Genomic DNA, 27802 nt, shown 5'->3' with positions numbered 1-27802 from the left:
GCTCCTTGACCCAAAGTTTCTGCGTCCTTCAAGCTTCTGTGCAGAGGGTTTCTGCCTTCTTGGCATATAGTCACATGAAACCTTGAAACACCCATATTACTGTAGCAAATATTACTGTATTCCACAGCTGTAGGAAGGAGAGAAGATCCAGCAGGCAGGAATTGTGCAGCAAGATTGATTTATTTAATTATTTTACAAACTCTTTTATAGACTTTTTTCTTCATAGTCTAATTGGACAAAGGATCAGCCACCCCCTGGGTGGATTGGCTAAAATCCTAAACATCCATTGTCAAAATATTTTTCTACTGTACCATAAACATAGTTCTACAAGGTTGCAGGTGTTCATAGTTTATAGAACTTCTGCTAATCTCTTTGTGAGAGAGAAAAGTATCCCATGGGCTTAGAAAGCAGCAAGAAAATTCTTGCTAGCAGAAATATTGTGTCCACACACACAAGGAAAAAGGAGGCCTAAAAAAGGCAGAAAATATGGCTGGGCTTGAGCTGGAGCTGGGACAGCTGGGGTGATGATGGAAGGAGTAGCTGATACTCTGAGTGGTACCCGAGGAGTGACTGATCATTTTCATCCCCATGATGGTTTCTTCAGAAGCAGATTCTATTCCCTTTCAGGTCCCTTCTCTTATTCCTGTTAGCTGAGAGGCTCAAGAGTTATTGGGATGGAGGTTTTTTTAGGTATTTACAGGTTTTTTTCATCCACTTTTCTCTGGTTTGTTTCACCCTACAGGCTTAAATAGACACAGGGTGGTGGCTTCTTGTCCCTGTTACTTCTTGCTAGCAGTGGGTTGGATGAGACCACCTACCTTACATCTTTCCCCCAAAAAGATAGGGAACTAAGGATTCAAGGTTTTGATAGGTGGATATAGTAGGAGATTATCTCCAGTTTTCTTCTTCCCTGGTCTCTTCAGCTCCCTTATCTAACCCACAGTTTTCTATCATCTCAATGGTTTCGATTTCTTTGTGGTTTTAGTAAATCTTTTTGCTCACCTGCCTGCTTACAGGCAAAGAGAAAGTAAACAAGAGCTTGGTGCTTCAGATGGTAGGGAAACACAGGTGTAAGGAATGTAGACCCTAGTGGAAAAAAAAAAAAAAAAAGCTATTTTAGACACTAAAATACTACTTAAGAAAGCCAAAGAAAATTTCTACAATAGCAATTTCCTTCACTGAAGAACCTGATTTATAGAATTGAGGCAACGAGTATAACTTCAGGATGCTTTTCCAGATAGGCTCCTTCCAGGCATTGCTACCTCATTGCATTTCTGGCCCTGAGATGTCACCTGCTGGATCCAGGTGATCAGGCACAGATGCTGATCGAGTGCGTGAGGCAAATTGGACTAAAGAGTGAGATGTTGTGAGATGTCACACAGAGTACAGGGAGACAGAAAAATGGCAGAAGGGGTCAGTGAGGACGGCCAGGTAACCTAGTCTAATGTGTGATGCATTAAACTTGGTGGATCTGTGAATTCATTGCTGAGGACAAGAACTAATTGCACTCCAGAAGCAGACAGCACCAGCCAGTGATTGCTTGGGTTCTGCAACAACTTCTAGGGGCATGCCTCAGGCCTTTCTGCTGGTTTTGTGCTTGGCTGGAAAGATTGAACTCATTGCAGGGTGTCTGCTCCTGATGCAATGAAAGGACACCACCAGAGGCTTTTTGGATCATCTGCTTTTAAAAACTGAGAGATTCCAGTCCTCCAGGCTCTTTTCCAGAAAAATAAGACCTTTCAGTCAGGATGCTAAACATGAAGAAAGCAAGCACTCCCAACTGACAGTATTTAGAACAGTAACCAAAATGGCCACAAACACTCCACGTATCAAAGATACTGCAGAGATACTGAGTCACTAATAAGTGTTATAAAGGACTCTTTAGCTGTGACAGGATCAGAAAATTACATCCCACCACATTGTGTACACAGCCATTTCTTAATGACTCAGCCTGCTCTGACTTTAGAAAACCATGGTGTTGAATCCCAATTTTTGGCTAATGAACCTCAGCAGAGAAGACAGAGGCAACTAATTATTTGCCCATCTGGACATATGAGAAAAAGAGGAAGAATAGGTAGATCTTAAAAAGATAGAGGGGAAAAAAGACTAATTCGCATATCCAGGCATTTAGTTTAATTGTCTGTGTAACAGAACTCTCTATAAAGAAAATAAATACCTAGTCTGGCTTCCCTTCTCCTTATATCTTTGAATGAACTAGCCAGAGGAGGAAGAAAGATGCCGTGTCCTTGGACACCCCCTTTTTCCATAGATACAATATAAATGCCAAGAGAAATATGAACAGTAGATGTCCCACATATTTTTTGACTTGTAAAAAGTGAAAATCCCAAATCCAGTACCAGTCATGAGAGTCTGAAAGCAATCCAGAAAAATGTAGCATTAGCCTATAGTGCTTCGAGTCTTGCCTAAAAAGCTGAGGATAGAAGACAAAACTGATCATTGATTTCAAAGTTCACTTCAAGGCTTGCACTTATGTCCTTGGTAGGACAAAGCAGTTCAAAAGCATAACAGGAGCTTTCCAGTGGAATTCCTGTGTAAATCTGCATTCAGATTGTTCAATTCAACTGTTAGCTTCCTGATCACGAGGGGCTTTTCCCTCTCATCTGCCTCAAATAAAGCTCTGCTACCAGTCAATGTGGTCACATCTTTGAATCTGTGCAGCTTCCTTGCTCTTCTTTCCTTTCTCCCTCCTCTGAGGCAGGGATGATTTCTGGTTCTGCATAAAGATGTATGAAATGAGGGCTTTTCATCTCACCAAGACAAGAAAGGATTTCAGCCTCATACATAGCGTGTTGCATAGAAAAAACAAGCAAAATGCTTCAGGAGTTATAAGACTTCAAAATTCAAGCATACATTCAAAGAGACAATGTATATATATATATATATATATGGTGTCTGCATGTGTATATACACACACTTATAGCAAGATAGATACATAGATAGATAAAGCAAATCTTTAAAACAAGAATGGACTCATACAAATTACCATAATTCTGTAGAAGATCCAATGTAATTTTCCACAATTTTGAATGTAACAGCAGTTTCCATTAAAAGGTTAGATTATCTGCTTCTGATGCCAGAGTAAGGAATAAAACCACACCTTTTCCTAATACCCTTACTACCATAAATTGAAATAAACTCTCTAATTAAGAAATAAATGTGTATGTCTATTATACACTGATCTTTATCTAACAAAATTGCAACCATATAGTTGGACATCTAATCTGCATTAGGCAGCCAATTTGAGGTTCGTCTTTCTCATCTCTTTGCATGTTACTCAGCACATGTAGGTTGTCCCCAAAGTCCAGCCTGGGAGCACCCCACATGCCCTAGCTATCCATAACATAAGCATTACCAGAAGGTGCCTCTAAATACAGTGATTTCAGATCAAGCCTGGGCCAAGTATATTTTAATTGCCCCAGCAGAGAGATGTGAACTTTACTTTACATTTCATGGTGAGGTTTGTACCAAAACTTCCCAAAACAAGCTCTGCAACAGAAGACTGAAAAAAATGGTTGACATTCAGAAGAAGAAATTAGTGATGTCGTTTCTCCACCTGCTCTGCAAAGGGAAAGGAAGGATCCCTGTCTATGCTGTATGTGACCTGGCCAGCCATGGGAGAGGTGTGAGGCCTGGCACTGACCTGTACATCCAAATTGAGCCAAAACCAGATTGTTGTGAATCCCAGCTGTTGCAGAACAAAACACTGATCAGGCTGTGGGCACCCAACGTGGCAATCCACCCAACATCCCACAGGATGTGACTGCAGGGAGAGTCTGGACCCATACAGATCTTAGGCACTGCATGCCACTGGCCTGATACAGGGCAGGTAAATGCAGACAGCCTCAGAAATGCCTTTCAAATGCATTAGAGACAGACAGAGATGGTTGGATGCTGCAGCTAGCAGAACTTCAGCTGGGGGAAGATTAAGTCACTTGATTGCAGATCTGAGTCACATTTACCTGCAAATCTGCCTTCAGTGTGTCATATGTACACGTTTTCCTCCGTGGAAAGGAAATCTCATCTGCTTCTGATTGCATCCATGAGACTTTCTGGTCTTCTCTGTTCCTGCTAAGGGTCCCTTCAGTTTCCCATTATATTTTTCCCTGGCCTTACCTCATGCAGTATTTCCCAGCTGCTCACTGTCCTGACATGCTCTTGCCCTTCCAAACTCTTCCTTATCTCATATTTTCCAGGCCTGTCATTGTCCTTTTCTGGTTTTCTGTATCTTCCTCCCACACCTTACATTCCCATCTGCACAAGATTTTACATTTTTTTAGCAACAACTGCTGGCAACCAGTGGTGGTTGCCATTGCTCATGATAACCAATTGCCCATTTATATGGGCAAATATGACCAAAATCCTTGCTGTGAGAAGTAATAATACCAGTCCTATCCAATTTGTTTGGATCATATGGTCTCACAACTGCTCTAGACCAGGGGAACTGTACCCTAACACAGCCAAAGGTTTTCCCTGCAATGGCTCTTCCACAGCCCAAGATAAATTGCACTCTCACAGAGACTTGACCATGGGAATGTCCATCAATTGACATCCAAAATGCTAAAGAGCTAAATTCATACGTGGAGCTCCAAACAGATGCTATTGTGGTTCACATTACATTTTTATCTTCACTGAATTCCATAAAGATTGCCTCCAGATTAGCTTTCTGTCTAAACACACCAAATCTGTGACCATTAATTTCCACATAGTTATAATCTTGTTGTACTTGTCAAGCAAAATTGAATTTGCAGAAATTTCCTTGCCATTGGGTATGTAGAGTTCAGTTATTAAAATGTACTTTCAAGCTGGGAAAATGTTGTCAGCAGTAGGTCTGTGGCTTTGTACATTGGCAAATATAAATCAAAAGAGTATCCTTGAAAAAATTAATTTGCTCCCAAAATGAGAAATGAAGATAAAATTCTGAAAAATCTACAATTGTAATCTGAGGAAAGAGAGATGGAGTGTTTTAAGAGAACTCTTAAAAATTATAAAATATATTTAAAAGCCCATTTTTGCTTCTTTAATTTAATATTTTCATGTAAAAGCTTCTGGCTCTAATTAAAATCTTCATATTACTCAACTAACATCCACTGCTACAAAGTGATAACAGACTTAAATCACAGGACTGGTCTTTTGAAAATTAAGAATTCTGGTCTTGGACATAATTAAATCTTAATCGATTGAGGCCTTATCTGATTAAAAACCCAAGATCTTTCTGTCACATTCTAATCACAATATATTTCTTGACTGTCCTAGCACAAGACTCCAAACACTGCTCAGTCACTTCGGCCAAAATGAGAACAGTTTTTCAGACATAGCTTTAATTGGATTAAGGGCACTGTCAAGCTTGGCTTCTCATAACTGCTTGGCTTGGCTGCTTAGTCCTACTGTTAATGCCATGAAAGGTCTGGTTTGTTACTAGAGATAAGACTCTCACCAGTGTTTGATCTTGCAGAGGGATGCAAATGAACTGTTGTCCCACAGATTTCAGCAAGCAGGTGGAAACCAAGGATGTGTCTCATTAGGGTCTCAAAGGATCCAGGCAAAAATATGTGGCATACTAAGAGGGAAAGAAATGTACTCCTGTGAAGAGATTAATGACTGGCAGGTTGACAGCATGCAGAGGGATCTGAACACCAGCTTTGATTAAGAGTGAGATGTTAAAGGAAGTAAAGTGGAGGCTGGCATGTGCCTTAGTAGAGAAGGACAGCACATCCTGTGAAATAGTTCTGATCAAGTGAAAGCTAAATGCCAAACATAAGATGCCTGAATTTTATCACCAAAATGTAGCTGGACCTCCCTCTCTGTTCTGCTTAGTTAACTGGTCCTCATCAAATCAGAAAAGCAGGTCACACTTACTCACGTGGCCAAATACAGAGTCAGTTTCTAATATTAAATAATGAAATTTAAGATTTAGGACAGATCTAGTTTGTGGCAACAAAAAAACAGAGGCAACAGACCCTATTCTGAGTGTCCCATAATCTGATGTGGTTCACACATCTCAGTGAGTAATGGGGATAATTTAGCAGTTTGCCTCTATTATTTCTTAAATTACCTTCCTATTTCTTTCATTGGTTCTTCCACATACCAATCTAAAACATATTTTTAATGCAACACTTTTCATATTTTTAGTATCATTTCTCTATAAAACTAGCGAGTAATTATTAATTCTTCAAAATTTTTCCTATGAGCTAGCAGGAGTACTAGAGCAGGACTCTCATTCAAAAGAATGGCCTGTTGAAAAATTACAAAAATTACATTGAGACCAGAAATTTCATTAGTAAAAAGCATCAAATAAAGCACGCAGTTCTCCAAGGTTTTCATCAGTTAAAATGTCCTTTTATTACACTCTCCTTATATGGGGGCAATACTAAAAATAATTTTTACTATTGATCAGGGAAAGCATCCACCTGACTTCCTGAGCATGCAGTCTTCTCCCTGAACCATGACCAAATGCACCACAGAGGTGAAAGGAAAGAAAATTCTGGGGGCTTCAGACAGGTCCCCATTGTGCAGCCATGTGTGGCAAGTGCGGGGAGATGGATTGGTGCAGAGAGCAGAAACTGAGTGAGACATGGCCCCTCAGAGGCCAGGGCAAACTCAGGAATTTAATCCAGGTCTCTCAAATCCTGGTTCAACATCCCCTCTCTGTTAGATCAATGTAGCTAATGGCCAAAAGATGGTCAAAAAGAATCAGTGTTGCAGAAAGTGAAAAACTCACCACTTCTGAACTGTAGCAGCAGCAGGTGAAACAGCAAAACTTCTTCATGTCCAGTGATGGGGGGTTTCCCACTCTTTCTTTATAAAGTCCTTCTTACAGTACTTTTCTCTTTATGAGTTTCAAGGTAGATGTGGAGTGCAGAACAGAGATGCGTGGATTGCAGGAGACACAAGCTGTGAGAGGGTACCTGCTGTGGTTTACATGGTAGCACTCTTTCCTCTTACATTGATGCAGGATGACATATGGATTAACCTATGGCTGGATTCCTCCGGACAGATCAAGAGGCTTGGAGAGTCTGGGCTTTATTTCCTTGACATGATTTTCCCCATCTGGGTTGGAGACTACAGCTCCAGCCCCAGGATGCCTGCACACTCCTCTGCTTCCCTTCTGGAGCATCTCATCAGCATCTGGTTATCATTCAGTGTGTTCACGGCCCTGTCCATCAATGCTGGCAAACTCACACTTCCTAATGCTAACTGCCTAACAGGTTCTTCCCTCCACTCTACAGGAGCAGACAGACACAGGCTGCTGCACCCACCAGCCACACAACCGCTAGAAAAACAAAGGCAGCAAATAAGCAAAACATCCTTAAAGTCTAACAGAAGCAAACAAAAATGCATTATTTTTTAATGATTCCTTTGCTGTGCAATTCCATACCTAAATCTTACAGGATTACTAAAAACTTACAGATATCTATAATTTACTTTCTGTAACATTCTATAGGACTTGTCTCATAGGGATCTTAGAGAGTAGGCTCTGTAGAATCGCAGTGATAAAAAAATTGGGGTTAAGTCCTTGTTTTAACTGCCTACCACTGACCTGAACTCCTCCAGCTATGTGCCACCATGTCCAGAGAAGGATTTAAGAAGCCATGCAGCAGTGTGCACAGTGGCACTCCACACCAAATTTCAGAAGTGGACTTGACACAGCTCCAGTGGCTTTGTGCAAGCCCTGGTGCTCACAGTCTAAGGTTTAAGCAGCCATCAGTGAGAGCCACAGCTGGGTGCTCACACCACACTGGCCAGGCGGTGGGCAGTAAGATGTCCTGCCCTGCCAGGAGCCTGTGCCCTGGCAGCTCAGGGGCAGTTCCAGCCTCCCTCCTGAAGAGGGGTTCAAGAATACAGACAGGCCTGACCCTAACCTCTGCTAACTCTGCAGTTCACTTTATTCCATGGCAAAAAATGTATCAACATTAATTCTTAACTGCAAGTCCCTGCCGTGCCGGGCTCCATCACAACTGTGTGGTGCTGCTGGTGGATTCCTGCCCATGGACTGGTGCTGCCTGCCCAGCTAAGCTGAGCCCTCTGAGCCTGGCACCGTCAGCACCCACACCCACGGCAGGGAGCAGCCCCCCACCACCAGCATCATAACATAAATAAAATATGGGTGAGATGAAAGGAAGAATAGTCTAATAATTTCCTGTGGTGTAATTACAGTAAAAATAGCTACTCCTGAATAAAGTTATTGCTTCATTCTTGTATCCATGGCAACAGAAATGGAGACTGGTAGACCGGCTGCAGATGAATGCAGCGTTCTCCATCCCACCAGCCAGCTCAGCCTGCCCAGTGCTTCAGCAGGCAGGTGAGGAAGGGCTGGTCTGCTGCTGGGGTGGGCTCTGTCCTTTGGTGAGAGGGACCAGCTGCAGGGAAACACACGTCCATGCTCAGGAAGCTCTGCATAAGCCCATTACACTTTCAGAGCATCCTGGTCTGCTCCCTGGGCCTTTCCCAAAGGTAGGCATAGGGACACATGGAGAAATGCACAGTGCGCAGTGTTCATTGGCCCAAGTGAAGGCAGAGTGCCTGGGTTCAGGAATCAGCACAAATCAAATGACAGGTGACCAGCTGAAGTGGACTAACACTTCTCCTTGTGCAGCAACAGGTTCCAGTGCTTGCCTTAGGTGCTAACTGAAGTCAGCTGGGGCAGTTTGCATTCTGACCTAAAAAAAGTCTTGGTGTATTGCTGATAATCCGTGAATTACCTATTGACATTGATATGTTTATGCTTCCTCTGTGAAACTTTATATAAGTCACTGAGTGTTAGTGAGCAGCAGGTCAGTATCCCATTTTGGTCAGCATCCCCATTTCATCCTCACTGAGTCTGTTGAAATTATGTTGATGAGCTCATCAATACTGTCTGGAAAATAGTAACTACCACACAGGTACAGCAGCATACCTTCAATTCCCAATTGGAAAATATCCCTTATTGCAAGTTCTCTTGCCCTATCTAACGTTTATTCTACAAGTTTAAGTGCAAGAGATCAGGACTTGGTTACAAAGTTCAAATGTCATGTCTAGGTGAACAGAGACCACAAGTATTGTATCCCAGTCACATCCATGTTTATTTGCATGTTCTCATCTCCTGCTTATAATTAATTGCTGGTCATGAAATTTCTCCTCATGAAATGAATATCAAATTTGATTATAATAATCAGTTTTCATTTGATATTCATGTTCCTTTAAGTGCAGTGAATTGCACTGCATTTTTAATGAAAAATCATGTCATAAAAAATCTTATGTGTTCCACTGTTGACATAGCACCAATAACATATAAAGTTCTTGCAACTTTATGTATGAAGCAGCTTTTCTAATCAAAGTACTGGGAATAATAAAAAAAACCTTTGCAACATAATATCATAAGCATTGTGAAAATTGTGAACACTGAGCTGCTGGGAAAAATAAAAACATTTTACTATGTTTTTCAGGTTACAGGAAGGATGAGTGAATAGTTACAGCCTCCTTTAAAAACATAACCATATACAGAATACAGTATCACTTACTCTTGGAGAAAAATAGCTGCGCAAAGTAGGACAAAACAATCTGTGTGTTATCAAATAAATACTGTTAATTTTTTTCTATTTGTAAGTTGTTGAAGTTTTTTCCTACAGGGCAGGATTTGTCTGAGATGCTACTTTCAGTGGATGGCATTTCTATGGGGTTTTTTATTCATTACAAGAAACTAAGGCGGGGAATAAAAAGGTTTTAGTGACTCTTTTTACCCAGGTGAAAGCCATACAAGAAGACCAAAGGAATCAAGTGTCCTTGTGATACTTTAGTTCAACTAGCTTTCTGTAGCATGGCTTTTGTAGGCAGCAGAGAACCGTCTATAAAGAAGAGTTAGCCTTTCACTGCTGTCCTGATACATGCAAATATGAATTAAAGCTTTTTTTCCTAAATATCCTCCATGCACATTAGTGAATAACTGATTTCACACCCAGAATATTGTCTAGTTTGGAGGGTGACTGGCATGACTTGGCTTGCACCTATACAGATGACTCTGCTGCCCCCAGCACCCACACTGCCTAGAGGGACAGATCTTGCTCAGCCACCCTCTGGTACCCAGTCCTGCCCCACAGCTGTATCAAGGATGGGCCAGCAATCCCACAGGATGGACAGACACATGCTAGCACTGCCCCATGTCCTCATCTCATTTAGTTTACTGGTAGGGAAATAACTTGTATGGCTGAGCAGCAGCTTAGTTTCTCTCAGCAGCTGCTCATCTGAAGGTTAACAAAGAGCTTTCGCTGTCACACCGATGCTCAGAGTTAATCCATCAGGCACTATTTGCAGTTGATCTAAATCATTGGTGTGACTGGAAGAGGCAGTGATGGAAGTGAACGGGAAAGACTCCTGGCTTAAAAAATTTTGCCTCTGGATCCCAAGGACATTTACATGAAAGATCTCCTGTTTTCCTCAATATCTGTTATATTTATCAATGGCAGCCTGTACTCCTCTAAAGCCCTTTGCAAACCCTGTTGCTGTGTTCCTTTCACCTAGAGTTTCTGCAGTGTCTACCTCTCCTTCACTGCCACCCTCTCACGCATTTTTAGCCACAGTGGTTGTGTCCTTTGCCAGTGATTCTTCTTTACTTTTCTTCTGCCAAAACCAGCCACATCCACGTTAGTAAACTGAACAATGTTAGGAAGGTCACCTCGGTAGGAGGGTCACAGCTGCATTTCTGTCTATCATCCCAAGAAATTCCTCTGAAGTGTTCATGGGTTGACACAGAAGGATCTTCTGGAGTTGCTTTCAACAGGTGATTTCAGTGCAGCTTCTATTTCAGTGGAGTGCCTATTTTGAAGCAGAAGAGAGCATGACATGACTGACATGGCCAGGCCATACTGTCCTATTGCACTCCCCTGCTCCAAGACTGGCTCTCCAGACACAGGGCTAGTCGGTGCCAGGGTGGCACAGAGAAGCTGGTCCTGGCTCTGTTTAGTGTCTCAGACACAAGCTGATAAGCAGATGTAGCAAATGGGATCTCGATGTAATGGCAGTTATGGTATTTAATTCTTGCTGCAAAATATTAAGGCCTCAGTTATTGCTAATCTATTCTCTTAATGTGCTTGTTCACTGTTTGGATTCAGTGATGAAAGCCCTCTATTTTATTACAATGGAAGGGAAATGTTTTCTTATGAACACTGGAAACTCTGTGGGTACAAGGGAGGAGCAAGCTGAATGTGTGACCACCAGGTGAAACTGATGATGCTGAGGGTGATGAGCTGTTGGGGAAGAAGAAGCTTCACCATCTGGGCAGCGGCAGCACTGTGCCATAGTGGGTCCCACTCTGTGTCCTGCAAGGCCACAGCCGTGCTGATGGAAACGCCTGGCACTGCGCCACCAGGAGCTCTGCACAGAACATGGGCAGCTGTCCTCTCACTCTGGTCCAGCACAGAACATATTGTAGACAACACCTGAGGGAAATTACTGGAGTTTGCCTACAGAAAGAATAGTGGAAGAAATAAATATTTTCTCAGTATTGTCAAATATTTCCTTTGACATTTTTCAATTTTTCTTTGAACAAGGCCCAGAAAAAAATTGATCAGAAGTAGTTTCTGAAATTTTCTCCTATGCGTTCTCTTTAACAAGTGTTGTTTTTATCCTGATTTTCCCTGAACAAAACAAAACACATTGCTGCAGAAAAAAAGTGTTATTAGTGTTGCTCCACCTGCTGCAGTAGCAAAGGACTGTGGTTTAGTGAGCCAGTGTGGGATGCAGGAGAGCTGTGTGTGCACAGCCCTGTGAGAGGATTGCACAAAGCTTACACTTGGTTTCTGAATCTGAATCCTTTCCTATGCAGCCCAGATGGGCCATCATGCGAGAGCAAGGGCAATTCTCCTGTAAGACACTGCAGGGTTGACAGGATTAATGGTCCCAGGCAGCTCGTGAAGCATCCACTGTTTGTACACAGTGGGGCTCTGCCAAGCCACATTTGCAGGGATGGTACATTTTCAAGGCTTTTTGTTTAAAACAATTCAATTTCTTTTCCTCTTTGAAGCCTGACTTAGGCTTGCTCATGCTAAAACCCTTTCCACCCAGCACAACACTGGCAATAACTGGGCACAATAGGAAGCAAAACTGTTGATGGTGTCAGAGACCTAGAGTCACAATTTTAAGTAAAATCAATAAAAAATTCAGATTCAGCAACGACATGGCAATACAGAATCTGGCAATTCACACTTTTATCTAAAGCTGTAGCGTCGACCTGATATCACAGATTGTCCTGGGTTGCAGTGTATTCTATTACCATCCCCATCAGCTGTTGAAATCAGGTGGGGCAGTGTTTCCTTGCCTCCTCCCCCCAGACCATCTTTCTGTTAATTGCCCATCATTGTCCTGCTGCCTGACTCAGAGATAACTCCCTCCGGACTATCTTCTGTTAATGAGCCTAATCAACACTTTGCCTCATGACTCATTACCCCATTGTGAGATGCTCCACCCAGAGGGAGGAACCAAGCATCCCAGCATGGATATAATCTGAGGCTGAACACCAGAGACACTGGCTTCCCACTGGATTTCCAGAGGACAGGAGCTACACAGCTACCATTGGACTTTCCTGAGGAAGAGCAGACCCTTTCTACAGGATCACTGCTTCAGAGGGCTGCAGCCACCATTCTACCAGACTGCTACCACCACCCTGCCTAACAGGGTGTCAGGTTGTACCTTGACTCTGTCAGTTTGACAGTGTTTTCTTTTACCTTTTTTTTCCTTTTCTTTAATTTCCATTAAATTGTTATTCTGACTTGGTGTCTCCCACTGGTTTGTTTTCAAACTAGTACACAGATTCAGAAAGACTTATGACTTTTACACAAGATATTTTTACATTATTAATGGACTGCCTCCAGGGTTCCCTGTTTGGGGCTGGGAAGGGGGACTGTAATGTTGTGGTTGCTTTTAAAGAGATCCCACGTACCTTCCGAGGGCAATAAAATTGCATTATTAGCTCCTAAAAGAAATGTGTTACTGAATAGATTTTTAAAAGTTTTCCAGGTTTCCATAAAATGGTTTGTAATGTCAAATCTGAATAAACATTAATTTCCTGGGGATGTTTTTGTTAGGGTACAACTTTTTTTTCTTTTGTACAGGTTATAAGAGTAACTATCCCTGCCCCCAAAACCATTATTACTGGCTGAACAAATGACTGCAATGCATAATTTATGTTGTGCATTTATTTATTTCCATTTGTGAATCATCTAGCTATATTTTTTGCAGTTTGCTCTTTGCAATTGTTTCACCATTTTAAAATTTGTGTATTTTATATTTTAAAATTACTGTATTTCCCCTTGTTGCTCAGGGTTAGAAGTGGATGTGTGAATTCTGTGAGTAAGAACCTAAGTCGCCCAACATCTCTTCTACTTCCAGACTAGGAAATCTCACTTTCAGTAGGACCCAAACCTAAATAAATCATGGGCTTGGTACCCTCAAGGTGATCCAGTTTGAGATGAAAAAGTGTGACAAGTTAAGGATGCCTTTAAATAGTTCCTTTTCCCATTTACTTGATGTATTTTTGAGCACAGCAGAGTCAGAAAAGCATTCAGTTTAAAATAAAGGAGATGCAGGAGACTCCAACACACAGATTTCAGTTTCAGAAAGCAGCAGTAGCCCCTCTCTCTCCAGATCCCCTTGGCATTACTGTGCCATCACCATTACCCTGAAGATGGATGGGACCAGGCTACATTGGGTGCTGTATAGACACAAGGCTGGCGAGCCTAAGGCTGTGAATCCTAAGGAGCTTATGGTTAACCCAGAAAAAAAAAGGCCGAAATAAATATACAAAGAGAGACAGAAGCACAGCAAGATGAGAGATTCAGCCACAGACATGTGGTGAGCTGGAAGCAGAGGCTCATAGAGGGTCTGGGTCTCATGTGTGCTGTCCTTGGGGATCATGCCATATGATCTTTTTGGACTGAAAGCAGTCAGTTGTGCCACATCAAGTTATTTTTCCAGTAGAAAGTCTGGAAATAACCCCTATGGAATCAGTGATATGGGTAGGACAGTAATATACCTCACTACCACCACCTACAGAAAGAGGAACATCTCAAGAGCCTTCTCAGGATCATCACATCCCTGCAATTTCTGTGTATGCCTTCAGATGTGTTTTACCAGTTCCTTTCCTGGGCCATTTTTTCTGACTTGAATGGGACCTTAGATCACATCTGCTACTTGAAATAAACATAACCAAAAATATATTTGGGATGGCTGTCAAGACAGTTTCTCAACAGTTGCTCTCTGCAACCTGTTCCCTATGAAACCATTTCCTCCAACAGAAAAAAAAAAAAAAGGAATAGTAATTGTAAATCTGCACCTAGCTACAGGCAGATTTAATGCTGTAGTGCTGCAGCCATTCAGACAGCTCAGAGCAATGGGATAAGGTATAGGAAGAGCTTTGTGCTGTCTGAGGGTGCAGGACTGAGTGATGTGTAGCTCTGGGGAACGTGGCTCTGTTTCTATGATGGCTCTTACTGCAACAGGCTGGGGGTGGGTGCGTGTGTCTCCTCTTGCAATCCTCAGCCAGTGCTTGTTCCATGTCCTCTGTCTTTCCCGGGTGTCAGGGACCACATGCTGAACAATTTGTCAAGGTCTCCACCAGGTCTCTCTCTTTGTAATCTCCTCTTTGCTCTTTCAAAGCCTGGGAATCATTCCAGACCCAAGGGACCATCAACAAATGCTGAGGAGTCTCCCTCTAATCACAGCTTCAGAAAATAAGCCTTTGCTAATACTCTTCTGTACAGAAATGATAAACCCCTGTAAATCCTTTTCCAGTCCTGCACACCCATCAGCAGTGCCTGTACTGGTTTTCCCTAACTCTTGGCTGAGCATTTTACTTCTGTGCTCTCTGCTGCCTCGGGTAGGCCTCCTTCCCCACTGGCATTAGCTGTACTTGGAGAAGGACCCTTCTCCCATCCCAGACCCACACCTTGCCCTGGGACCCAGGGAAGAAGCTGTGCACAGGCTGCTCCAGGCTGCAGTCAGAGACTGCCTCAGGAAACATCCAAAGAGAAATGGGAGATGCTTCCCCAGCCCTCGTGGGCAGCTAAGAAATGGAAAGTTTGCTACAGTCTCCAGCTACCAGCTTCTGCTGGGAGCTTATTGGGAATTTGGAACTTAGCAGCCTTAGTACAGCTATAGATGCTTCCACAGAAAAGTGTAAATTTACATGGAATCCCTGCCCTAATATCCATAACTTCATCCAGAGACACAACCGTCTTGTTCTGCCATGACTGCAAACTATAGAACATCCAGTGAAGAAGGGAAGGCCTTATAGACCCTCTGAAGGAGGGCATAATACCTCCAAAATCATAACTTCAAAGCTGCTAAAGAAGGAGGCAGCCACTGGAGCTGTTCCTTGCAGACAGACCATGCCAGGAGGGCAGTTACAGGCCATACTGTGCACGTAGGAAGGTCTCCAGGATCTAAGATTGTAGGTTTGAAATAACAGCAGCAGATTTTAACAGCCTACAGATGTTTCGAAACATGGTAAGTCATATTCCAGTAAATTATGAGGGACATTGCAAAGCAAGCCTGATTCCACAGGACCCCAGTGGGGCTACACCAGGGAAATCCCAAAATACCTATCAAAGAGTTTGGCTAAAGTGTGACTTTCTGCAGTTTTTGGCTAATGTGTCTCTTCAGGCTTTCAGAAAAACAGTGACATTTCATCCAAAGGTTCAAGGCAGAATTTAAAATATCACCAGCTATCCAATATATAAGAATAAGCATTTAACAGATGCCAATAAATAGTAATGTACATATCAATTATTGTTTTTAATAGCACCCATTCATCCTCAGCAGTCCCAGTAGAAAAGCAGGAATGTACTCTCTAATGCTGATCATAATTGTACCAGTCACAGAAAATGACAGGACTGCTGTGAGCCCATACTGGTGGAGGACACCATTAATTATCACAGTGGAAGGAGGAATGATTTGCCTTTGTCACAAAAACAAACCTCAGCAAGTTAAGTCAACAGGAGAAAAAGTACCAAGATGCGTTAATTTGTTATATTGGAATTCATCTGGAAGATCAGAAGAGTGTTTTCATATCTAGGAAACAAAAAATATTAGATTATTTGTGAGATTAGATTGGTCTAACACTAAGAATGTTGATATAAATATAAGCCTCTGTAGGGCTTAAGAAAGATGTTAGAAACTACCCTGAATGACTCAGATGCTTACAGGATCATTTATTGTTATTTGCATGGCAAGGGCACACTGAATCTTTTTTTTAAATGTTTCCACATTAATTTAATATTTCACATTTAGATTTGGCCTTCTGTGGGCCACAAAATACAAAAAATAACAAGAGTCGGGAATATTCTGTTCATGTTTCTGAGTGGCCAAACCTGTTTCAGTGTGTTTCTGGTAGGCTGTGAACGGATAACATCCCGATTCCCTTTCCTGGGCAGTGCAATATAAAGGATAATGGGAGAAAAATAACAGGACAAACACAATCAGACTGATCCCCCTCTCAGCTTCCTGTCTGGATTACAGAAAGTAAGGACTTCCCCAGAGAAGAGGCTGCAGGCAATAAAGGTCTTGTTATTCCAGCAGGCTTAACTTTGGGAATGAAGATGACTGCTCATCCAGCTGTGGGGTGACAGGATTTGTTCCCATTGTTTTCTTTTTTTTCTTTTTTTCCCTGCTACTTCCGCGGTTGGTAACAAACGGGGGATTTGAAGGCTGAATTTTGATATAGCACTCCTTGGAAACTCAGACAACTAAGGCGGTTTGGCAAGTTCTCAGATTGTACAAGGTTCAATCAAAACAAACTAGAGCAGTAACATCTGGGACTTCCTCCCAACTGCTGCTGTTGTTCCTGGGAGCATTTCATAGAATCATGGAATGGTTTGGGTTGGAAAGGACCTTAAAGATCATCCAGTTCTAAGCCTACCTGCCACAGGCAGGGACACCTTTCAGGTGTGGAAGGCAGCAACATTCAGGGACACCAGGGACAACTAGACCAAGTTGCTCAGAGCCCCACCCAACCTGACTTTGAACACTCCCAGGGATGGCACATCCACAGCTTCTCTGGGCAATGTGTTCCAGTGCTTCAATTTGGGAACTGTTTGGTTACGAGACAAGTATTTTTAGTTAAACTTTCCTCTATTTCTGCAGGTTCTGAGAGTTTCCCACATAGCAGAATTCAAAACGGGAAAACTGTTTCAGGAGATTCCTGTGTAAGATGGTGGCCAGTGGCATGAGGTTGGGCATATCCAATCATTACAAAGTTAGTCCATCTGATGCGTTGGAAAGACTCCACTACTGGAATAAGTAGTAAAGCACGTGTGTTTATTCCATGGGACGCACGGGGGATCGCTCCTCCAAAGTCATGCGTGCCGACAGCTGCATTCAGCTTGGTATGTATCGGGTTACAAGTTCCATATTCATTGAGTTTCCCAATACGCCTATACATATTCATTACTTAGCCCTGCCTAGCCTTGATTCATATTACAATGAGCCCAAAAGTCATTTACATCCACGTTGCGCTTGTGCAGTGCTATCTGGTGGTCGCAGGGGGACTCCGAGATGAAATAAGAGTCTTCCTCAGATGAAGTAAAGGGTCTTTCTCATCCTGAACTTTTCACCTTTCTTCCCTGCACATGCTCTTTATGCCCCTGGGCTAAGTCCAAGACTGGTTTGAGTTAGCTTTAGGTTAAAAACAGGATCTTTGGTCAAGATTCCTTCCCTTTATCAATAGTCTCATATCTTCTTATCCTGCTTTGGTAGGCACAATAAGTATTGGGCAAGCGGTATGCATTGCTTCTAACAAACAACTTCTTAGTAAATCATTTAACCTCTGCTTCCCCATCCCCCTGATTCAGATCTACACTCTTCCTAAGGTGTAGAACACATTAGTAAAGATATATTCTGGTTTGATATATAGGGACTTAGCTAAAAACTAGCTTAATCCACCTACTGGTCAGTCAATTACTTCCAAGTCCATTTAGAGAGACTATCACAGTTAGAAACTTATGTGGGGTATAAAGCAAGGGCTGAAGAGGAGTGGAGCTCAGATAAAGGTCTGGTGGACTCACAAGACACACTATGTCCACAGTGAAAAATTAGACTTGATGTGATGCAAAAAAAACCTTCTGAATGTTACCAAATTAATTATGCAGCCAAAGAGTTCATATTAATTGTATCTCTGGATCATCTGTTAGCTCCAAAATGCAACCATGTCCTGGGACCTCTGGATTTCCAATCAAGCAAAACTACATTTGCATAATCCTCAGTAGCTGTTGGAGAGATGACTGCTTAAGAGATATGCAAGAGGAATTGTAACTCAGGCAAAACGGGACTAGTCCCATTGCACACTGGACTGCTCGGTGCTCTGTGGTTGGATAACAAGGATACATCAAGCTGGATCAAAATTGTGTTGGTTTGCTAACTTTAACTGCACCTACATGCCTAATAAAATTTTAGTTCTTCCTTTATTTGGAGAAACATTCTGAGCTCTTTATCTCATTAATTTGCACTTACTTTAAATTGCACATCTTATTTCCATAATGGAAAGAGTCTTATAAAGTGGAAGTCTGTAAACACTTGAGCTCCCAGCCCCAAGTCAAGACACAGAATAATATACAGCTGTCTTTTAACCTGATATTGATATTTTGGGGAATGTAACACATTCCCATATTGCTGGCCCAGAATGATGGGATTGGGAGAAATTCAAATATTCCTGCAGTAAATAGTCATTCCAGATGTCAGAATAATATTGGAGATTACTGTTAGATGGCTGGCATCAGGGACATGTCCAAACTGACAGGTGTATTCCTAAGAGAGTTTATTAAAGCTACAATACAAAAAAAGCCACACATGAAGATGTGTGGAGCATGACAAAGAAAGTCTTTCTGGATGAGTAAAGTCTGGCTCTGCAGAGAAGTTTTACAGTGGTACTGATGCAGAACTGGATTAGCTAGGAAGGAGCAGCAGAGAGACATCTCAGTACACCTCTGTAAACTGATGAATGTATCACACAGAAAGGTCAAGGTCAAGGCAAGAGGTACCAGTATTCTTTCTCAGCAAAGGCCAAACTCCATTTCTGCTGCCTGTAAGAAATACACCTGTGAAATTTAAAAGATGGAGTTAGAACCTTAGGGAATGCTGACAGAAGATTTTTAAAAAATTTTTGGTTTTGTGGCTGTAAATCTGCACTGAACAAAAATTCTCAGTCACTCATGTTATTGTAATCTGGATGATAAATTATTGTTGAGATTATAGCTGTGCAATGACATCCTCTGCCCTTCAGCTGGAGCCTGGCTCTCAGGCAAAGACCCTCTCAATAAGAGTTCATACAAACAGTATCTTTCTACTTTTGAAATGGTTTTGTTTTACAATAAACCCCGGTTATTGTCTTTTCATGTTTTACAGTGACTCAGTCATTGCTCAGCCACTTGCCTGCCTGAGATAATGAAGATAATTTCTTGGAGAAATCTCCCCGAGTAGTGAAGAGCAGCCCAAAGAGGGCTGTATTTCTAAAAATTCATTCCAGAGGCTTGTTCACAGTTAGGGATGGAATATCAGGCAGAAAGTCCTTAAGAATTTGAGGGTTTTGTTTGATTGTTTGGTTATTGGTTTTGTTTGATTGGTTGATTTTTGTTGGGTTTTGGTACGTTGTTTTTCTTTTTGTTGGGGGTCTTTCTTTTCCTGCCCCGATATTTCCAGTGCTTCCTGGATTTGAGCCAAAAATGCCCAGGGTAGATGAACCCATCCTTCCAAATTTTAATAATCCTCAAAATTTTAATTGATGCTAACTTCATCTCCTTTTCATTTTGCAGATAACAGAGGAAAAGGAGGTGGAAGGGAATATATATTTCTAATATGAAAAATTGTGTTCATGTTGCATCCAGGTTTAAGCAGTCATGGCAGCTAACATTCAAGTGTAAGCTTTTTCTTCCACCAAGATTTTTTTTTCTGATCAAGTGGAGGGAGTTTGAGAAAATCATAGCACTTTGGCTCATAACAGCATATAATTCCATTTTCTCTAAACAATCAGATGATTATTCTTTTGTGCTTCATTAATTGTGGCCCACCAAAGGCACTTGAAAGACTTAGTCAACTCACAGAGAAAGGCTTTTTATCTTGCCTGGAACAAATTACATTTTGTCTTTAAAAATCATCCATAGCAGATGGAGAAAGGAATTAAAATTTTCAGAAAGAATGATGAGTATGACCACTGGTACTATTTCTACATATGCATATGTGTTGGGGTCCCTCCCCTGCCGTGTAGCCCTGGGAGAGGGGCCCTGAGGGCACAGACACGGGGTTTCCCTGCCCCTGCTCAGCCTCGTTCCCATTGGTTGGTTTGTGTTCCCTGCGCGGGCAGAAGGACCCTTGGTCCCGTGACTGGAACAGTTCCTCGGCAGAGCTCCGGCCATGCGGCTGGAGAAATAAACATCTCTGAAACATCTAGCAAGAATCTGTCTGTCCATATATATTTCCTCTCCACGGGACTCCTGGTTTGATATATGCATATTGCAGTATCCCCACTGCAACACATATGCATGTGTTTACCTGTTTCATTCTTGGGCACGCTTAACCAAAGCTCACTTTGAGGAGAAAAAGGGAATTTAACAAATCAATAAATGTCAGAAAGCGAAAGATCAGTGTCCTTCTTCTCCATACAGTATATACACTTTGCCTTTCCAGTGCATAATTTACAGCAATAAAGCCTCTCCAACAGGCACAATGAACCCCCCCGATGAGGTCAAAACATGCAGCAGTCCAGGCAATCAGGAGCAGGTTAGTCAGTGCTTTGGTTCCTGGCCTTGATCTGAGCGGTTGTGGTGCTGGGCACTGTGCCACAGGCTGCCAAGACAACTCCAGCAGCCCTGAGAGGGACTGCCTTGGTCCTTCAGCAAAGCTGTCTGGACAGAGAAGTGCTGCCAACCTCCCATGGGACTGGTGAGGGAAAAGGGAAGGGTTGGGTAGTCACTGCTCCTGCCCCCACCCCAGCTGAGAGGACAATCACTGCTCCACCTTGCTCTCCATGTTGATGACCCTGCTATCTTAGGGTGAAGCACACCCTATTCCTTCTGAAACACTTCCCTCCTTCCTCCTGTGAAGCAGTTTTTCCACCTTCGAGGCACAGCTGGTTTCTCCAAAACCCATCTGCCCCACTGACTATGGCAGGGCATCATGTTTTTAAAGCAATAATTGTGGTGTTTAACAGGAATATCCTATCAAATCTCAGAAAGCAAACGTTAGTGTGAAAATAAGAGAAGAGAAATACAAAACACAAAGGGAACACACCTCTCCTGAAGGTGGTGGGTAATTTAGGGAAGCTGACTGCTTGCTCTCAGAAAGCAAGTGCTACATTCCAGGAATCATATTTATTGGGGTCTGAGCAGAGGCTGTGATGCAAAGCTCCTCCATGATATATGTGTATAGCACTTCACCTCTCGCTGGCATTACATCTGTGATGAAGCTTGTACAGAACGATCAGGAGCTGAGCTTCAAGGAGGCAACTCAGAAGTTAGTTAGCAACAGGGAATTTAGACATTGCAAGCATGGATGCAACCTCATTAAAGTCAGAGGAAAAGGTACACTCTCTTTGCTCATGTTTGTCTTTCTTTTTCCCTTGCATAGGTGCTGAGATCTTGTGCATCCACATACCTGAGGTCTCTGGAAACAGGGAGTTTTATTATTTGCAACATAGCAGATCTTCTCAAAACCATTGTGGTAACACTACATGTAAGAGACAGAAAAGCTTTAATCAGATGAGGCAGAGAGGGAGAAGGGAAGATGATGCCAAAGATCAGATAATCTCATGAGGCCCTGTCCATGAATAACCTGAATAATCCTGTGAACCCACAAAGCCATCACCTTATAGAAGCCAAACTGAAGAACAGTGAGAGCTGAGAACACTCACTGCCTGCAGGCATTGGGGCATCACCAGGAACTCACCCAGAATGGTGCTCACCTTTCTCCTGTTTCACAGACATTATCCATCCTACTCCCTCTTGATTTTTCATCTGCCTCCTTCCAGCCTTCCACTTTTAACCTTGTTAATCCACATTCTCTACCCTCGCCAGAGTCCCACTGCAAAATCTCTTCTCACCAATATTTAAGTGTCATTCCCTTCTCCCACAACATCTCTCTCACCTTAATAAGTGCTTTTAGTGCATTGCAAAAAGTGCACCCATCCTTTCTCCTTTGATACTGCACAGTAACCACTGACCCTGCACCCTCTTCACCTTTAATCAGTACTCTTCTCTCCATCTATCCCACCCACACTGCTGGAGCTTTTCCTGATGCTGGCTTCCTTTCCTCTGCTCCTGCTGGGAAAAGGAGCAGCACATACGAGCAGAGCAGGGTCACCCTTCAAATCTAGTGAGTGATTTGTGGCTCTGTGCAGGCTTAATCTGCCAGCAAAACAAACCAGAACCTCCCTCAAACAACTCAGTAGAAGGCAAGAGTCATCGCATAAGCAAGGCACAGAAACACATTGTTAAACGATATTTTCCAGCCTGTCCCTTTATAGCTTGTGAAGAAAAAAGATACTTGGAATATTCTAGTAAAACAAAATTACTAGGGATGTGATTATCAAATATGCAGTTCTGTCTCAAGATCTTGTCTGTAATGTTGGTTCATTAACCTGCTGATATATTAAAGACTCATTTGGAGGCTCTGAGACAGTATCATGTCATCTAGTACAAAACGTTCAGGGGAAAAAATGTACTGCTCACTGTTTTGGGAATTGATATATATTTATCTCATCAACATACCACTTTTAAATATCCTAACTCACTATAAAGCCCACTTCCAGCATCTCTACAACACAGAAGGAAACTAAAACCAGAGCAGCTGGAAATGCAAAGGAGGACACTCATTCATTCGTTCATTCATTCAATCATTCTTTCATTCATTCATCCCCTGGCAGCCTGTGCTCTCCTGCACTAGGCGGAGATGAATGCGCGGCTGTCGGCTCCCCTCTGCTGGCTGGTCCCCGGGCACGGAGGGAGCCGCGGCCAGACCTCCCCCGCGGCCCTCACCCGCCAGCTGAAAAGCAACGAGGCCCCAAACTGCCCAAATAATCACAAAGGGATGTTTTTCCCGGCAGGTGATCAGCCCTTGCATGACTTTGTGCAAGGGGAATCTGACAGCAATGGTGACAGCAATTTTTACAAATTCTTTATGCTGAGACTGGTAACTTATTGTAGGGAGACTGGAGATGCTGCCTGGGGTGAGGATGTCTTGACCTTCCCGTTGTAAACACCAGGTTTTCTGTGATTATAAATTTCTGTGCCTATAAATTCTGTGATTATAAACCTTAATCATCATGCCTGAACATTTCCCTGTCTGACCTCAGCCTGATTCTTTTCAACTTTCTACCAAAACATCTCAGCAACTCCTGTAAATGAATATAGGGAATGTACTTTTTTTTTTTTCCTCCGTGTCATTTGCTAATTTCTTTTTTTTCCCTGCAATATTTCTAGAAAAATTTTTTGTTACAATTTCTATGTAACTTCAAATTTGGCACTGTATGTTCAGGAATTGCTTTATACCAGCAGCTAGAACGTATGTACCCAAGCCATAAAATTCAGAATCAAAAAATGCCTCTCTGCCCATGAGTAGCAAGGGATCTGGGAGTTTGGCAGCAAACCGCTTAGTACTCCTGTGAGACTGTACATCTAGCATCTTTTCAAAACGCTGTCTTAAAGGAGGTAATAACACCTTTCCTACTGACAACAGCAACTCAACAGACCTGCTGGGAGAACATGTGACAGCAGCCGTCCCACCCAGCCAAGCTCCGAGTGCTTTTGGCAGGGAACTGCCTAGATGAGGAGCCCAGAGTTGCTCTCCAACCACATCCTGAGAAAAGGGCAGCATCTTCAAAGCTTGACTGTATCATTAAATAACACTTATAACTGAAGCATCCTTTTCTTTTACAGTACCTGGTTAGGGATTTGGGGGTTTTCTTCTGACCATGGGGATTTTGCTACTGACTTCATGAGAGATGGGCAGGACTTTTTAGTAAGGCAAGTGCTTAAAGTTCACTATATATTTGAAGGGCATTTTTTTTCTAAGTACAGGAGGTCTGCTTTGAATCAATCCTCATATCACAAAAATAAAAAAGTCTCACTTACCTGGCTCAATTTCAAGAGAGAAATCTGCTTACCATTACTCATATTATTGTTATTATTTGCATTAAATTATGTATGCCCTGAATAATAGACTCTTAAAATTTTTAAACAACCAGGATGAAGGTGTCTTCCGAAGATGCAGAGATGCAGTCCTGAGCTACAAGTTTGTTTGTTCATCACAACACATCACCTTGGAGAACAAGAACAGCCAAAGAGCTATCCTACATACCAGGAACAGTGTCTCTCAGAGCAACTTTCTATCTGGAGGACCAGATGCCTCCCCTTTGGCAGAGCTTTGCAGCCCAGGAACACACCTGGGCTGATTTTCTTCTGCATGGTTTTCTTCTTCTTGCACCTAAACTAGCTGCTGTGGTCTGCAGGCAAGGTACCCCCAGTGTTCAGTGAGCAACTTCTCAATGGGAGCCCAGATCTACAACAGAAACAGGCACAGGCACAAAACTTTATACACTCAAAGGGAAATGAGAATAAAGGCTGCCTTGGTTCTGGAATCTCATTGTATTTTGGTCAAAACTTGGCTTGTTTCAACACTGTGTGTAATATGGGAGCATTCATGCACAATGCATGTGTCATGATGTACTCATAGCATAGAACAGGTATGTGTTCCATTATATATAAATGAGTAAATGAAATTTTCTTAAAATCATTGATGTAGAGATATTTACTATACTGAAATTGCAGAGAACTTTAATTTCACCGCTTATCTAAACACCAAATAGAACCACTATCTACAAGGAAACAAAGAAAGAAAAGAAAAATAGTACAAAATGCTGTGTTGGTTGTTCGAAACAAATTTTCATGAAAATTATCAGGTTTATGCAAATTCATAGCTAAGCTACCAATCAAACACCAACATAAAAGCCCACAGGAATGCAAAGATAAAAGGCTGGCCACATTGATTGCTGCCACAAGTCACACAATTATGATCCTTTTACCATTTATAGGCAAACTGCAAAGCATGGCCGTAATGGATGGGGCTGTCAATTGGGAAGATGCCATGGTTCAACAGAGAGATACTTTTCATAGCAGATAGACTGAAATGGGAAAATAGTGTGTGCAAAGGATAGTCTATAAGCTGAAATAACTGCTTCTAATGATAGATCCTGCAATAATTTCAGATCCAATTTCAGCAGCCACTGACCATAGTCCTGTGGCTGATGATTTGTTTGATGTGTTATGGGACACAGAAGCCCGTTTGCAGTAAATGTGTAATTCCATCCTGCCTTGCCCACTCAGTGGTGGGTATGGATGCCTGGGAAGAGACTTAAACCAGCACGGGACGAGGGCAGGCTGAAATAATTTGAAAACAACTTCCACTCCTTAAGTGGCTCTCAGGATTAGAAGCCCCTGTGGTAATGCAAAAACCACTTGATTATCTTTAGGGACTTTCCTTCAGTGTTGAAAGATTTCTCAAGATATTTTTGAAGCTCTGACGGAAATGATTTACAGAGGGAAGGTTGGCCAGTGGGGTCACCTTGTTTCATCTACTAACTATATGATACAGTAAGAAAAATGTTTTCTGTTCTCTCAAGCACCTACATAAAATGGTTCCTTTTCAGTTTCATCAAATCTCCATTCCAACAAAGGACCCTAAAGGGCTCTCCGACACAGTAGTTACTGGGATGACTATTCACAGGCTTTGAGAGGGCAGCTCTCTTTCACACTTTCCTGGGGCTGTCAGACATAATTTCCAAACACCGGAGCTACTTGACACTCCAACTATTGCTCTGCACAGAGAGATTAAAAACAGGGCTGTAATAATTTTACTGAAGTTCTATCTTGCACTCACCGTCAGTAGGAAGGAGAATAATTGAAATGTTATTAAGAAAGGCTCATTAAAAGTTAGCTGTAGGCTGCCAATTAGGCAGGGAGTTGTCGTTTCTTCTCCATATACTATTAAACCTACTTGAGAAAACTATTTCAAAAATGAGGGGAAAACCTGGGATTTCCTAGTTTTAGGAAAAGGTAGACAACCACATGGACACAACTTTAACATTTCTGCTTGTCTGTCCACTTCTCAGCTTTCACCAAGAGCTTCCAAGTGCTCGGGCTTGCTTTGCACTCACCACCCTGAATAAATCTGAACAACTGCTTTATCTTCCCAACCAAAGTTGCAGACCAGCCATGGGTACATTACACTTGTCATTGCCATGCACTCTCCTGATCTGAGAGAACTGCCTTCCCAGGCCCAGCATCCCCCAACATCCGTAAGTCACTGCTCATCATCTGAGGGCAACAGGGGACACAGAGACTTTGCAAGTGAACACAGAAATGTTCAGGAAGGGAACGCCCTTGTATTTCATGCTTCAAATGACCAAAAACCTCTCTAGTCTCACAACTAAAGCCCAAATATTTTAGCTCAGTTTCCTCTACAGAATAAACTTCTTTCTGTCCTGCTTGGGCTTTTATTTATATAGTAATGATAAATCTCTTTTGTCTGCATCTACTACTCAGCAGAACTTCTCAGCTGTGTGGTCACAGGCAGCTGCTACAAGAGACTGAAGAAACAGCATGGGATGTGTTTGCAGACACTCCAATTTATAGGTTCCTTTTAGCCATCACTCTCTCTTTATCTGTACACTCAGTTTTTTGGATAAAATATATGATTGCATCAATCATGAAGATACTTCAGGACCACAGCACCACTTTTCAAAGGAGAGAAAAGGAAAAGGGGAAAAATCATATTAAAATTTTAACTCTGGGCATCTGCCAGCTGGTCAGCTTTCCCTCATTCCCCTGGTGTGGCCTCACTCCTCCACAGAGCCCCAAAGATCCCACTCCCTGTGGGACTCTGCCAGGGAGGAAGAGGAGGAGGACGAGAATGAGGAGGAAGCCTTCAGCCACCTGCTTAGCTACCAGTTCCACAGGGACTGGGGCTGAAAAGCCATTCTGGCTTCCTTCTTCCCTATTGCTACTACTGCCCTAGCACTGTTTGTTCTCCAGCAGGTCCTTGCCACTCTCCTCCCTGTCCTGTGTCTCCCAAAGTCCACCCAAGATACACCACTGTTATTTCCTAAGGCTGCCAAGCAAACTTACCTTGGCCTATGGCTGGAAAGAAATGTTTCCAAAGAGCTCCTGCTCTTCCTTGAACACGGCGTGCATGCTGCCAGCCATCAAGGAGACCTTCATTGTCATCTCACCCACCTTAAAATTGACAAGGATTAGTCTTCTGGTGCTTGGCAGCCTTTTTTTCTCATTTCTGACAACATCAATAAAGCTTTTAAAGAAACAGCAAAGGAAAACATTTATGTGCTCATTCAATTTCCTTCAGTGTAGCCTTTTGTATAGAGTTTTATGCTAGATTTCTGCACTGGCAAACCAGCTGATTCTGACAGTGGTATGTGTGACATCAGGTACCAGCTTAGAGAAGAGAAAATAATTGTAACAGTTGATGCTGCTTGTGAGAATTTGTTAAGAAGATCAATAAGAACAGGAGCACTTTGACTTTTCTTATTATGGTTTCTTTGGCAGCCTGGGGAAATAACATAGGTAAAATTATAGTCCCATCACGCTCCATGTGCTGACAGTACATAATTGTGTGCTTCCCACCAGAAAGATTACTTAGTATAATCCCAAACAATCTTTTCTCTCACACTGTTTTAGGTGTTTCATCATTTTCACAGCTTTCAAAGCCCTAAAATCAAAGAAAAAAACAAAGCCCCTTGAATTGGTTTTGCTATTGC

At 42.3% G+C, this 27802-nt stretch overlaps 2 long non-coding RNA genes across 2 annotated transcripts in view; both read right to left on the bottom strand.

The window, feature by feature from the left end:
* Positions 1-364: 364 nt before the first annotated feature.
* Positions 365-7239, bottom strand: LOC121666961. The gene is made up of 3 exons (XR_006016854.1): positions 6740-7239; positions 5456-5578; positions 365-1086 (listed from the first exon to the last, which is right to left on the bottom strand). It is a non-coding gene; the product is annotated as an uncharacterized LOC121666961 (long non-coding RNA).
* Positions 7240-16929: 9690 nt separating this feature from the next.
* The window catches only part of LOC121666960, a 22578-nt gene continuing 11705 nt past the window's right edge, over positions 16930-27802 (bottom strand). Inside the window, exons 2-3 of the long non-coding RNA XR_006016853.1 lie at positions 21631-21702; positions 16930-19079 (exon numbers count right to left, since the gene is read on the bottom strand). This is a non-coding gene — a long non-coding RNA (uncharacterized LOC121666960). The remainder of the gene's footprint in view (positions 19080-21630; positions 21703-27802) is intronic.

This window comes from Corvus kubaryi, unplaced genomic scaffold, assembly GCF_017639235.1.
Source record: "Corvus kubaryi isolate FWS band 111438036 unplaced genomic scaffold, C.kubaryi_AGA036_p1.0 37354, whole genome shotgun sequence".
NCBI lineage: Eukaryota > Metazoa > Chordata > Aves > Passeriformes > Corvidae > Corvus > Corvus kubaryi.
This window is presented reverse-complemented; position numbering and strand designations above follow the sequence as displayed.